General features: G+C 45.3%; 1 protein-coding gene across 1 annotated transcript in view; it reads right to left on the reverse strand.

Annotated features, from left to right (window-relative positions):
- LOC124776582 (GTPase-activating protein skywalker) overlaps window positions 1-12,584 on the reverse strand; it is a 299,487-nt gene that overhangs the window by 175,359 nt on the left and 111,544 nt on the right. The window contains exon 2 of the mRNA XM_047251633.1: window positions 6,300-6,323. The gene's annotated coding sequence lies outside the window, so the exon portion shown is untranslated. The remainder of the gene's footprint in view (window positions 1-6,299; window positions 6,324-12,584) is intronic.

Genomic DNA, 12,584 nt, shown 5'->3' on the forward strand with positions numbered 1-12,584 from the left:
CGACGTGCATATCTCCAAAGTGATAAATTTCGAATGTAATTGTGTCTTTCTACTACAGCACTATACGCCTACCAATTATCTCATTACCGATAGCTGTAGCTCTGCAGAACAAAACCATCACATCTTGACACAATCATGCCGGTACTCAAACGACGAAACTTAGGGAAATTTACCTCATGGTGGAGAGACCGTAGTTTGAAAGTCTCCTCCCATAACTGTAATTAAGTAGAGTCGCTTCAAAGATAAATTTGACAGCAGGCAACAGCCTGCAATGAGAGGATGAAATCCTCCACCCACCACACAGCATTCGACCATCCAGCCAAAGGCTAAGCTCATGAAACAGCTTTTTCAATGGAACCCAACACAAAACAGCCTAACGTGGAGATATAGTTAACTTCAGTAGACAATCACTGGATGGAACCATCAGGAGAACTAGGACATATCCATCGCAAAAAAAGAATATGTGGTAATCTCGTAATCGACAGTCAACAGGAACTATAAGACGCAAAATGGTTTTCCTAAAGAAGATATGTCAAATACCACCTAAACTGCACAACTGTGACGAGATCCAGACTACTGAACGCATGCATTCCTACCCTGATCACTCCACACAGTGTAGCCTCAAGAGCCTCCTAAAGCAATTATTGACGTCGTCCACTTCTGGGCAAAACTAGTTGAATTAATGTGTAGTTTTGAAAAACTTTTCTTGTCTTTGTCCTAATATTTGTTCGACACACCAGAAGTTCAGAAGAGTTCTGTTCCCTTGTGATTTGTAATTGATACTACCAACACGATTTAAAACAATATAGCCTTCACTTTAATAGTGTAATCGAGTCAAATTTCCATGGCCTATTAGAACGCCACGCTAAAAGAATTACCGTCTTCAAAAACGTTGAACTGCAATGGAAGGTATATGTGCCGAGTAACTTTCCAATCTCCTACAACGTGCTATCAGATCTAACCCCACGACTGTAAACGAACATTTTTTTTTCTTTCCGAGTAGCTGCAGATACGTTATTAAGAATCATATCATCATAGCAGGTACACTGTTCTCCAAGATCTTACGAATCCTGAAATATTCTGTCACGTAGCAACTTCGAAACAATATTGTAAGCTACGTCACAGAGGAATACAAGAAACAGCTCGGTGTTCACGCACTGAGAGATAGGCCTAAAGCGGGACGACCACATATAATTAACTGTAGGGAAAGCATATGTAGGGTTGAGATCCATTGGAAGAAACCTAACGAAATTTACTTTTCAGCCACGAAAGAAGATGCTTAGAAAACACTCTCTGTGACTGTTTATCAGGTTGGGTTGATAGAAAAGAGAGACAAGATCGAACGAAGAATGTAGCGTTTTTTCACGAAATCGCTTAGTAAGCGCGAGAGCGGAACTGATGTTCAACGAAGTCCAGCAGCACAAGCTAGCAGGAAAGCACTGTTCATCACGGAGACATTTAGTGTTAAACTTCGGCATGAGTACGTTCCAAGCAAGAAAGAGCAACGTATAGTTCCTACCACGTATGTCTCGCGAAATGATCATCGCGAGAAGACAAGAGAAACTACAGTTTATATGGAGGCTAATCTACAGGCGTTCTTTCCATCGAGAAATCACGTTTAGGACAAGGAAGCGGGGGGCGGGGAGGGGAAGATAGTGGTACCAAAAGTATCCTTCCCTACACATCTGTAAGATGGCTTGCGAGTACAGCTGTAGGTGTTGGTATTTCGTTTCTCGTATTTAGAACACAACAGGAATTATTGAGTCAGAACAGAACAGGCATTATTGTGTCAAAAAATATTGGAGGCTTCACAGTGAAATTTCTCGAACTCGTCAGCATTTAACAATAGAGAGTGAAAGAAAGAGAGAGAGAGATTAGAGCTTAATGTCTCGTCGACAACTGGATCATTATAAAAACAGCACACAGTCGAACTGTAGGAGAATGGAGAAGGGAATTAGCCACGTCTTTTCCACTTAAACCATTATACGTTATGTGTCATAAACGATTTCGTAAAGTCACAGAAAAACTATATCCAGATAGTCTGACGGGAGTCTTAACCGACGGCCTCCCGCGTGATCTCGCTCGGATACTGTATACAAAGGAAAGTAGAGTAACCACGGTATTTCCGTCTGTGAGATTCTGAAAAGAAATCAGATGTATATTCACAGAAAGTGATGCAGTTAGTAGGCTACGATGGTATACAGCGCGGGACAAAAACAAACTGAAAACCGCTGGAGCCAATCGAACACTCCCAAGTTTGTTTAAAGACAGGTACTTTAAATAGTGAAAGTTGTAAAAATTATGTCCGGAAGACTACAACTGAACATTTATCTTAAAAAGCAGGATCCCGCCTTCTACTAAACCGCCGACACACTTTTTCCTTTAACTTTTGAAAATTTTGCCGAGGTTTCAACGAAGATTGCCTATGCCTAGGGTTGAAAGCTTTTGTTTGATTTCACAGGATTCAATGTGCAACGCCGGTCATTTACGAATATAGTACTTGGTTGTTACTCGTCCTTTTCACACGATACGACTGCAGCCAACTAGCACAGCAAGATTAACCACTGCACCGAGGATCTTAAATTTGTACTCTATCATTAGAAAACCAAGCAGTCAGTGACAGTTGAGTTTAATGAGCAGGCCTAGCAACATGGCCGGAAAACAACTGGCTAATGTGAAAGAGGTGCGTAGTGTTTAGTTCTGGAAGCGGGGCTGTACGATTACCGCGACGGTCACCGGCTGTTTACACAGGCAGTCTCGGATTACAAGGCAGGCGGTATCTCGCTGCGACATGTGCCCCCAGTTTGACAACAAAAATGCTACTGTCAACGATACAGCAAACCCTACCAGCTGTTACAGATTATCTCGTCGACTTATCAGTATTCTATCAGCAAGCTCTACCCCATTGGTTCTCTAAAACATCTAGAAATTTAATAATGTATGGAATAAATAGATGTTATCTTGAACTTAAAAAGAATATAATGATTTTTGATCCGCACGAATGTTAATTAATTATACGGTGGATATGGCAACTAAAGCTATTTTCCTGAATGACGTTCCGTTTCCCAGATTAGCAACAACGAAGGATAATCATAGAGAAAACAGTCAAAGAAGTCTATCAATCAAGAGTAATACCTATAACGAACCGAAAACACTACTAAGCGACCCTTTCTGACCTTCCACTTTAAAAAGGAAGTTGCACCGATAAACTACATTATTTGGATAATTTTAGAGTGTTTTTCAGAGTTTGTGCTACCCTTACTGAAAATCTCATATTTGCGTTTGGAAGGAAGGGCAATACAGTGCAGATAATTCCTGAGTACACAGATATGAGCGTGCTGGGGTCCTATATGTGCAGATCTCGAAGGTTTTCTTGGCGTGACTGATTGTGTGCTTCCATTTATTTTCTCGATATTTGGGAGACTGGCTCAGCCGTCTTCTTCAGGTCATGCGAGTCGTGTTGTCATATGTACTCGCTGCCAGGAGTCCAGCTGCATATAACAGCACAACACGTAGCACCTGAAAGAGACAGCTCGCTCGGTCGCTGAAATATTATGCATACAATGGAAACAACTCGGCTGGACACCACGAAGAAGTCATTAACCTGGCGATTGCTTTGCTACAGCTTCATCGCGTATTTATTCTTCTTAAGTATGTTGTTTCGTTGAGGGAAATAGAACAAAATATAACGAAAGAAAGGCTGGTAAAGCAAAACTACAATATTAACACAGGAATGTCAAGTTACACATAACGCTAAGAATGCCACCAATTATCCTTAAGGAATGAAGAAAGATTAGTATTTAATACCCCGTCGACAACTAGGTCATTAGAGACGGAGCACAAGCTCGGGTTGTTACAAGACTGGGTAAGGAAGTCGGTCGGGCCCTTTCAAAAGAACCGCCCTAGCATTGGCTCCAGCGATTTTAGGAAATCACGGGAAACCCAAACCCGGGTGCGCGGACGTCCTCCCGAATGCGAGTCCAGTGTTTTAACCACTGCGCCGCCTTCGCTTGGTACCCATGATACGTATCTAATAGTGTTCGGATTTGAAGCAAGAATTTGCCGCGTTTATCTAATTCTTAAATAGGGCCGGGAGTTGTAGGTACACATCGGTAATTACTGTGCAAAATACTAAGGAACAGTAATTAACTTCTTAAAAGCACGGTAGGCTATTCAGTATGTTGAGCATAACGAAAACCGCTGGAAATGTTTAAAAAAATTAGATGCAGGAAGAATAAGACATACATGATTAAACAGCAGTGTTAGCGGCTGACTTTTTTTTAATACTAACATTGTATAGAAATACAGTGGCTTTTAGTTCAGGGACTAATGACTCGAAATTATGTAGTTACTAAATCAAACTTGACATCACAATCTTCGTAAATCAGCGCAACAGTTAAAGAGTGTCAGCGGAAAAAAAAAGAGTACCAACCAAGTCTCAGCAACACTGATAAAAAGAGCTTATGAAAGCAAGCAGCTTCACGACGCCATAAATAAAAACTGTAACATCCGATTTGAATTTCGCATAAGAATGGTATGCAGGTAACTATTTGTTGCTCGTCTGCTACAGTGCGTGACGTGGGCTGCGGAATTATTCAACAGAACTCGGCGCCCCAGAATGCAAATCGCAATCTCATCACACAGCTCCACTAGCAAAATTTACAGAAACAAGCAGCAAGTGCCCCTGGTATTCGGCAACAGGTCGCACTTACAAGCTTGCCTGTTGCTCAGGCGACTTCTCGCAGCGAAAGCATCGCCGGCCCCTTCCTTAAACGAGCATGCGTTCGAAAGCAAGATCTGCACAGGTAGCTAGTTAGCGCTTTTAGACGCATACGGGTTTCCTGGCATCGCTTTTCGTATAAGACAATGGGCAAAGCGTGTCCCTAAGTCGGGGAGTTGCGTAATGACAACTACGAGAGAAAAACAGTACGAAAATAGCTATGGCAGAGTGGCGAATCATCTGAAGGCAGCGCTTAAAGCTGTAGCGGCATTCCTGACGACGTGACTCGCCGCAGCCTCATTTCAAGAAAGACCCCACTGGTTATCGTGAAGGAATGACGAGATAAGAAAGACGCGCGCTCCACTGAGCAATCTTACGCTCTCATTTAGACTGTCATCTGAAACAGCTGTTACGCATGACCGATAAAGGCTGACGGGAAACGGATAGTCCGCGCTTTATACATATGGCTGATGACGTGCTCTCCGTTCTTACACGTAAATCAAGATATCCTCTACAGTTGTAATCTAATGAGTCACCTAGTATTACTGTAGGAGTAAGGAAATACGAATTGGTTTCGAAATGGTTCCTGAAGTGTATCGTCGAAATAATAATGGCCTGATCCTTAGGCGACATCTAACAGTATGTACGTAACTCTTCGACAGGGGGACGTATTTCACCCTGTCCTTCAAGCTCGGGCCACCTGATTCCCGTAAGGTACGCCTTCGTATAAATTTAAAACGATTCTTTCATGATCGCTCAATGTCAAGAGAACAGTTAGATTCTCAAAACTTTCATGCCTTATTATTTTTACTGACACGCTACTAAAACCGCGACAATTTAGATCTATCACCACAACAGATTAATCTTTTATTATCTGCTATCAAAAGGCAGACAGAATAAAGTTGCAATAAAAAGTAACATGTGGTTTCACATGATATAGCTTGAAATATCACGCTAATCCGTAACGACTGATTCAAGTGGCTAACACGTTCTAATTCATTTCGAAAGTAATCCAGAGCCTGTGCTTTCTTAGTTTTTATCTTTAATGCACAACAATAACGCAGACAGTAATAAAGGCGCTATAAATCAATTCTATGCTCGGTTGAACACAAGATTTTCTTTTTTGCGCCTTTCGTGATTGTTTAATTCGAAGGGCCGTGACTGGATGTTGGATCAAAATGTGAATTTCCTTACAACCTGCTGGGTGAGATAGTTCACGGGTTGGAGGAAGTCAAGAGTGTGACACATCTAAAATATGGTAATATCTATCGAATCAACATTGTGTACAAATCAACAGTTGGATTGACGGCCGCTTTGATTTGCTCCAATATATACACATTTTTCAAATAAAATACACGCAGCACTGGAACATGGTGAAACTCGTGGTTCGAGGCAAATGAGGGAGCAGATGGTAAAAATACTTAAGTCGACAGTATAAACATAATGTAAATTACGAGTTAGAACCGCATGCAATGCTGAAATATCAGCTGCACAGCTTTATCAGTATTTGGGATCAACAGACTTACAATGTTAAAACGTAAATTTGTGCCCTATGTAACATAAGGATGTTTATACTTACTTTCGTACTTGCTCTTCTTGGATACTGCAAAGGAAAAAGAAGTATTAGCGCACTGATCAAGCGAAAGGAGTAATATAGTAATAATTAATGCAATTTTACAGACATACACTACAGATTACAATTAATGAACTTTTCCAGTTTAGTGCATATAGCAAATGTCAGTTTTTAATCCCACGAGCCTTATTAAAATAGCCAAAGCATTCACTCTAACGAGCACAGAAAGATGGCTTGATGGAAAACGTGATAATTTCGTAAAGAAAATTAACGATCCACGGAGGCAAACGCTTCTGGACGGACCAAAACAAAGTCAGTCAATGACGCGCTTGTGTGGGCTAATACACAGTACTCCGAGTCTTGTCTGAAGCGAGGGGCACTGAGCGAACGGGTTGTGGGCCAGAAACAGGTTGCCGGTACTTACGGGCTCAGCAGGCGGCAAGGACCGGAGCGGGCTGCGGCTGGCGCTGCACTGAGCAGCCACAGCTCCCTCCCTTCCCCTTCCCCTCCCACACACCTTCCCCCACCAGGCGGCCCACGCGCACTCAGCTGCGATACGCAGTGACGAAGACGAGCCCTGCGGCCGGACTTCCGAGGCCGCGCGTACTTCCTCCGGCCGCTCCGACCGCACCGCCCGCCCTTGGATTCGCTTTTTCATGTCCTTAGCGCTCGGGCGTGCGTCTCCACAGCAGGAGCTAGTGCTAGTCTATGTACCCAGTTCGGAGCGTTAACAGTACGGAGCGCTAGAACCATGTCAGTGACACACATTCCGAAAGCATCGATTGTGTGAAACACTATACAGTCTTCTTTGATATATCTGTCTTACGTCAGGTATCGACCTATCGTCCTTCCGTTTCCTCTGTTCTGTGCTTCTTTAATCTGCTGGTAACTTTGTTCTTTTTACGGTACCGTAACTCAATCGGTAAAAACGGAATCCTTATACGATCGCTTTGTTGTCCGTCTGTCCGACCCTCCAAGTTTTAAGAACTCTTATTCTCCTGAACGTATCAGGCTGATACGACCATTTATTCACTCATCAAAACCGTTGACCGACAATCATGAAATTTGGCAACAAGCAAATTTTCACAGCACGAGTAAAAGAAAAATGTCCGAAATTGGTTAATCTGTAGTTATATCACACGAAAAAATTATAACTTTTCCATCCGTCCGTTCGTTATGACCCCTTTGTCTCAGCAATGGGTAGTCGTCTCAAATTTAGATTTATGTAAGATACTAAGGCCAACTGGCCCTTGCCCGTGTAAAACGTTGAACCTTCTGAGTCAATAAATTAAAAGATATGGATATTTGTGTACATGTTTTGATACAGAATAGCTCATTAAAGCCTGTAGCGTACGTCCAGTGACCTGCAATCATGATATTTGTGTCCACATCTCCTGAACCACTGGGCCGATTTCATCCAAGCCTGGTACACATGTCACGTAAAGTCTGGAAACAACCACCTACGTATCACAGGGATGCGTGTGGGGCGGAAAAGTAACGTAGCTCACGACGCGCCAACAGACAGAATATATTCGTGCACTATTTGAGAATAAGTGCACTTAGTGACTTGCAACGAACTTTAAAACATAATTTCAAACGTTTACGAAACTTTTTCTCGCTGTCAACACCCACAAAATGATGAAAGGAATGAACGGAGCTTATCGCGTACATTTTCGCTCTTCGTGCACTAAAGTTGCCGCATCAGGCACGTCGTTTTAATTTTCTGCTTCTCTACTGCTACCTATATTCGCAGCACATTTTGCGGACAGCATTTTTGTACATTACTGAATATACCAGCAAAATTATATCGCTGTATGACACACAGTTCAGGAGATATGATGTCAAAATCATGAGAAACATGAAAACGAAACTGCAGGGCAAATTTCGATATAGATACAGGTAAAATATGTGTACAAATATGTGAGAAATATGTTCAATGTATGTAGTAACATGTGCGTACATGGGCAAATCCACAGGTGAAAAGCTCTTCCTAGACCCATGAATCGATTTAAACTAAATGTATTACGTATATTACTTACCATCTGGAAATAAATACCATGGAGATAAGAACCCCAACTTCCTGTTGAGGTAGGAGTGATAACTAAGAGAGAGAGAGAGAGAGAGAGAGAGAGAGAGAGAGAGAGAGCGTAGGGGATGAGGAGATGGACAGACAGAGGTGGTGAAGGAGTAGTTTGACACAGATATGGGGGGAGAGGAGATGGACAGAGAGGGAAGTGAAAAGGTGATGTACAGGGACAGGGGGAATAGGAGATAGAGAAACAGAGAGGGTGAGGAGGGGATGGACTTAGAGGGGGTAGAGGACAGATGGACCGAGGGGGGGCAAGAAACATATGGACAGGGTAGGAAGGAGCAGATGAACAGGTGGGGGGGGGGGGGAGCAGAAGGACAGGGGGGAGGAGCAGATAGACAGAGGGTGGGAAGGACAAGAAGAACAGAGGAGAAGGGAAAGGAACAGAAGGAAAGAGGGGGACGGGAAAAAGCAGATGGACACAGGGGGAGAAAGGAACAAATTAACAGAGGGGGAGAAAGGAACAAATGAACAGAGGGGGAGAAAGGAACAAATGAACAGAGGGGGAGCAAGAAACAAATGGACAGAGGGGGAGCAAGAAACAAATGGACAGAGGGGGAGCAAGAAACAAATGGACAGAGGGGGAGCAAGAAACAAATGGACAGAGGGGGAGCAAGAAACAAATGGACAGAGGGGGAGCAAGAAACAAATGGACAGAGGGGGAGCAAGAAACAAATGGACAGAGGGGGAGCAAGAAACAAATGGACAGAGGGGGAGCAAGAAACAAATGGACAGAGGGGGAGCAAGAAACAAATGGACAGAGGGGGAACAAGAAACAAATGGACAGAGGGGGAGCAAGAAACAAATGGACAGAGGGGGAGCAAGAAACAAATGGACAGAGGGGGAGCAAGAAACAAATGGACAGAGGGGGAGCAAGAAACAAATGACAGAGGGGGAGCAAGAAACAAATAGACAGAGGGGGAGCAAGAAACAAATGGACAGAGGGGGAGCAAGAAACAAATGGACAGAGGGGGAGCAAGAAACAAATGGACAGAGGGGGAGCAAGAAACAAATGGACAGAGGGGGAGAAAGGAACAAAGGGCTTGGGGGGGGGGGCAAATGGACAATGGGAGGGGCAGGAGGAGATAGGAAGAGAAATGGGGTGGAGGAGGTGAACAGAGGGGAGACAGGAGACGGAAACAGTGAGGTGGAATGAGGAGACGAACAGAGAAATGGACAGGACGAGATGGAAAAATAGTGAGGGGAGGGGGAGGAGATAGACAGAGACAGAAGGAGCAAAGGGCAGAGGGGAAGGAGCAGAAGGGCAGGGTTGAAGGATGGAGGAGCTGACACTGAGAGGGGGTGAAGGATGTGGATAAACAGGGGGGGGGGGGGCAGGAGATAGCCTAAAAGAAGAAGTATAAATATATAAATGGGCAATGCAAACTTTAATAAATCTTCTCTCTACATATATTAACTGCAGTCACCTGCTCACTTTTTTTATGTCTGCACTAGTCTCTCAGGAACTACGGCAGAGATTTTGATACGGTCTTGGCATTCCAAGAACTGATATCTTGATAGTATCGATAACAGGCAAAAATCATCGAGATTCTCGATTCCCAGGATGGATAAACTATCTATATACATAATTCAGTTTGTACAGAACCCTCAGTGCACGAATCCTAATCGTACTTGGCCAATTTTCTAATGTAAGCCAGCATTTCTCTCCCTTTCTTCAATGATACCTTTCTGTCAATGACTATTCACTAGAGGAAATTATTTCACAATATGGACAGTCAATTGTCTCCCTCATTCCCAACATTTCCATTAGTTTGCTTTTATCCCCTGTTGACATACTTCTTCATTGCGCTTTCTGTTGTCCTCGGAGGCCCCTTATTCCTCTTTTCAGTTGGACATTTCCTCGAGACCCATATTTCGAACGATGTATCATTACTACACGCGGCTACATTCCACCCAAGACAGTTCACTAATTTACACTTGGTCGCCTGGGATGCCGCCGTGACCTGGGGTCCAGACAAACGCCACTGAACGACTGGACCGTACCAGGGCATAGATGCGACTCCTGGATGGTTGCTACCAAAGGATGACGAGGGTAGCACTGGTCGATAGCTTGTAGGCTGCTCAAGGAGTCAGTACACAAAAGAAACGACTCCCCAGGGCATGAACGGATGTGCTCAAGAGCACGCGATAGAGCCACCAGCTCAATAGTGAAAACACTGCAGCCATCGGGCTAGGAATGCTGTTCAATATGTCCTCCATGGACATACGCGAAGCCGAAGTGAGCATCAGCCATTGAGCCGTCGGTGTGAACCGCTTCGTGACCTCGGTACATGCCAAGAATCGAGAGGAAGTGGCAGCGCAGAGCCGCGCGGTTAACTGAGTCCTTAGGGCCATATGACAGGTCCAGGCGAAACCGCGGCCTAGGTGTACATAATGGAGGTGTACGTGAATGGACCTAAAGTATAGGTGGTAAATGCAAGGGCTCCAGTTCGGAAACAAGGGATCGGACAAACTGCAATAAAAAGCCCTGACCTGGGCCGCCGATGCGAGAGATGAACCGGCGTGGGTGGGGAAAGGAGACGGTGATTCGGATGCGCAGGAAAACTACGAACGTGTGCAATGTAACTGGTCAGCAGTTGTGCACGGCTAACGTGCAATGGAGGGACTCCGGCCTCCACAAGGACGCTGGTCACCGGACTCGCTCTAAAAGCTCCTGTCGCTAGGCGACCGTCACAGTGATGCACTGGGTCGAGTAAACGCAACGATGAGGGCGCCGCCGAACCATAAACAACCAGAATACCACAGTCAAGGCGAGACTGAACAAGGGCTCTGTAGAGCTGCAGCAGCGTAGAGCGATCTGCACCCTAGTTGGTGTTACTCAGGCAGCGGAGGGCACTGAGGTGCTGCCAGCACTTCCGATTAAGCTGACGAATGTGAGGTAGCCAAGTCAATCGGGCGTCGAAAACAAGTCCTAAGAATCGATGTCTCTCCACTACAGTGAGTGGATCGTCATTAAGGTAAAGTTCTGGTTCTTGATGAACGATACAACGCCGATAGAACTGCATGACACACGACTTCCGGTCGAAAACTGGAAGCCGTGGGCGAGAGCTCATGACTGCGCCTTGTGGATGACTCCCTTTAGGCGCTGCTCAGCAACACCAGTGCTGGTGGAACAGTGTGAAATGGAGAACTCGTCTGCATACAGAGAGGGTCAGACGGACGGCCCTACAGCTGCAGTTAGACTGTTAATGGCCACTAAAAATAGTGATACACTCAATACAGAGCCCTGTGGGATCCCATTCTCCTGGATATGGGGGAAACTATGGGAGGCACCAACTTGGACACGGAAAGTACGGAGCGACAGGAAATTGTGGATAAAAATCGGGAGCGGGCCTCGGAGACCCCAATCGTATAATGTGGCAAGGATTATGATGTCGCCAGGTCGTCTCATGCGCTTTGCGTAGATCAAAAAAGACGGCAACAAGGTGTTGGAGTCTGGAAAAGGCTGTTCGGATGGCAGACTCGAGGGACACAAGATTATCAGTGGTAGAGCGACCCTGGCGGAAGCTGCCCTGGCATGGGGCCAGTAGACCACTTGACTCCAGGACCCAACCCAACCACCGACACACCCTACGTTCCAGCAGCTCACAAAGAACGTGAGGCTGATGGGCCGATAGCTGTCCACATCGAGCGGCTTTTTGCCGGGCTTGAGCACTGTAATGATGGTGCTCTCCCGCCATTGCGATGGAAAGGCGCCATCCCACCAGACCGGTCGAAAATGACAAGGTGATGGCGCTTGTAGTCAGACGAGACATGTTTAATCATCTGACTGTGGATCCGATCCGGCCCAGGAGCTGTGTCAGGGCAATGTGCAAGTGCGCTGAGTAGCTCCCACTCCGTAAATCGGGAGTTATAGGGTTCACAGTGGCGTGTAGTGAACGAGAGGACTTTCCTTTCCATCCCCTATTTGAAAGTGGGAAAGGCTGGCAGGTAGTTCTCTGACGCAGAGGCTCCAGCATAGTGCTCAGCAAATTGCTCGACAATCGCGTTTGCGTCAGTATGTAGCACACCTTTGATGGTGACGCCAGGGATACCTGTTGGGGTCTGGCACCCAAAAAGACGTCTGATCTTCGTCCAGACTTAGGAAGGTGACGTATGGCACCCAACGATCGACACGTACCTCTCCCAACACTCCTGTTTCCGTCGTTTTATGAGCTGGCGTACACGGGCACGGAGCCGCT

This window comes from Schistocerca piceifrons, chromosome 2, assembly GCF_021461385.2.
Source record: "Schistocerca piceifrons isolate TAMUIC-IGC-003096 chromosome 2, iqSchPice1.1, whole genome shotgun sequence".
Lineage (NCBI taxonomy): Eukaryota > Metazoa > Arthropoda > Insecta > Orthoptera > Acrididae > Schistocerca > Schistocerca piceifrons.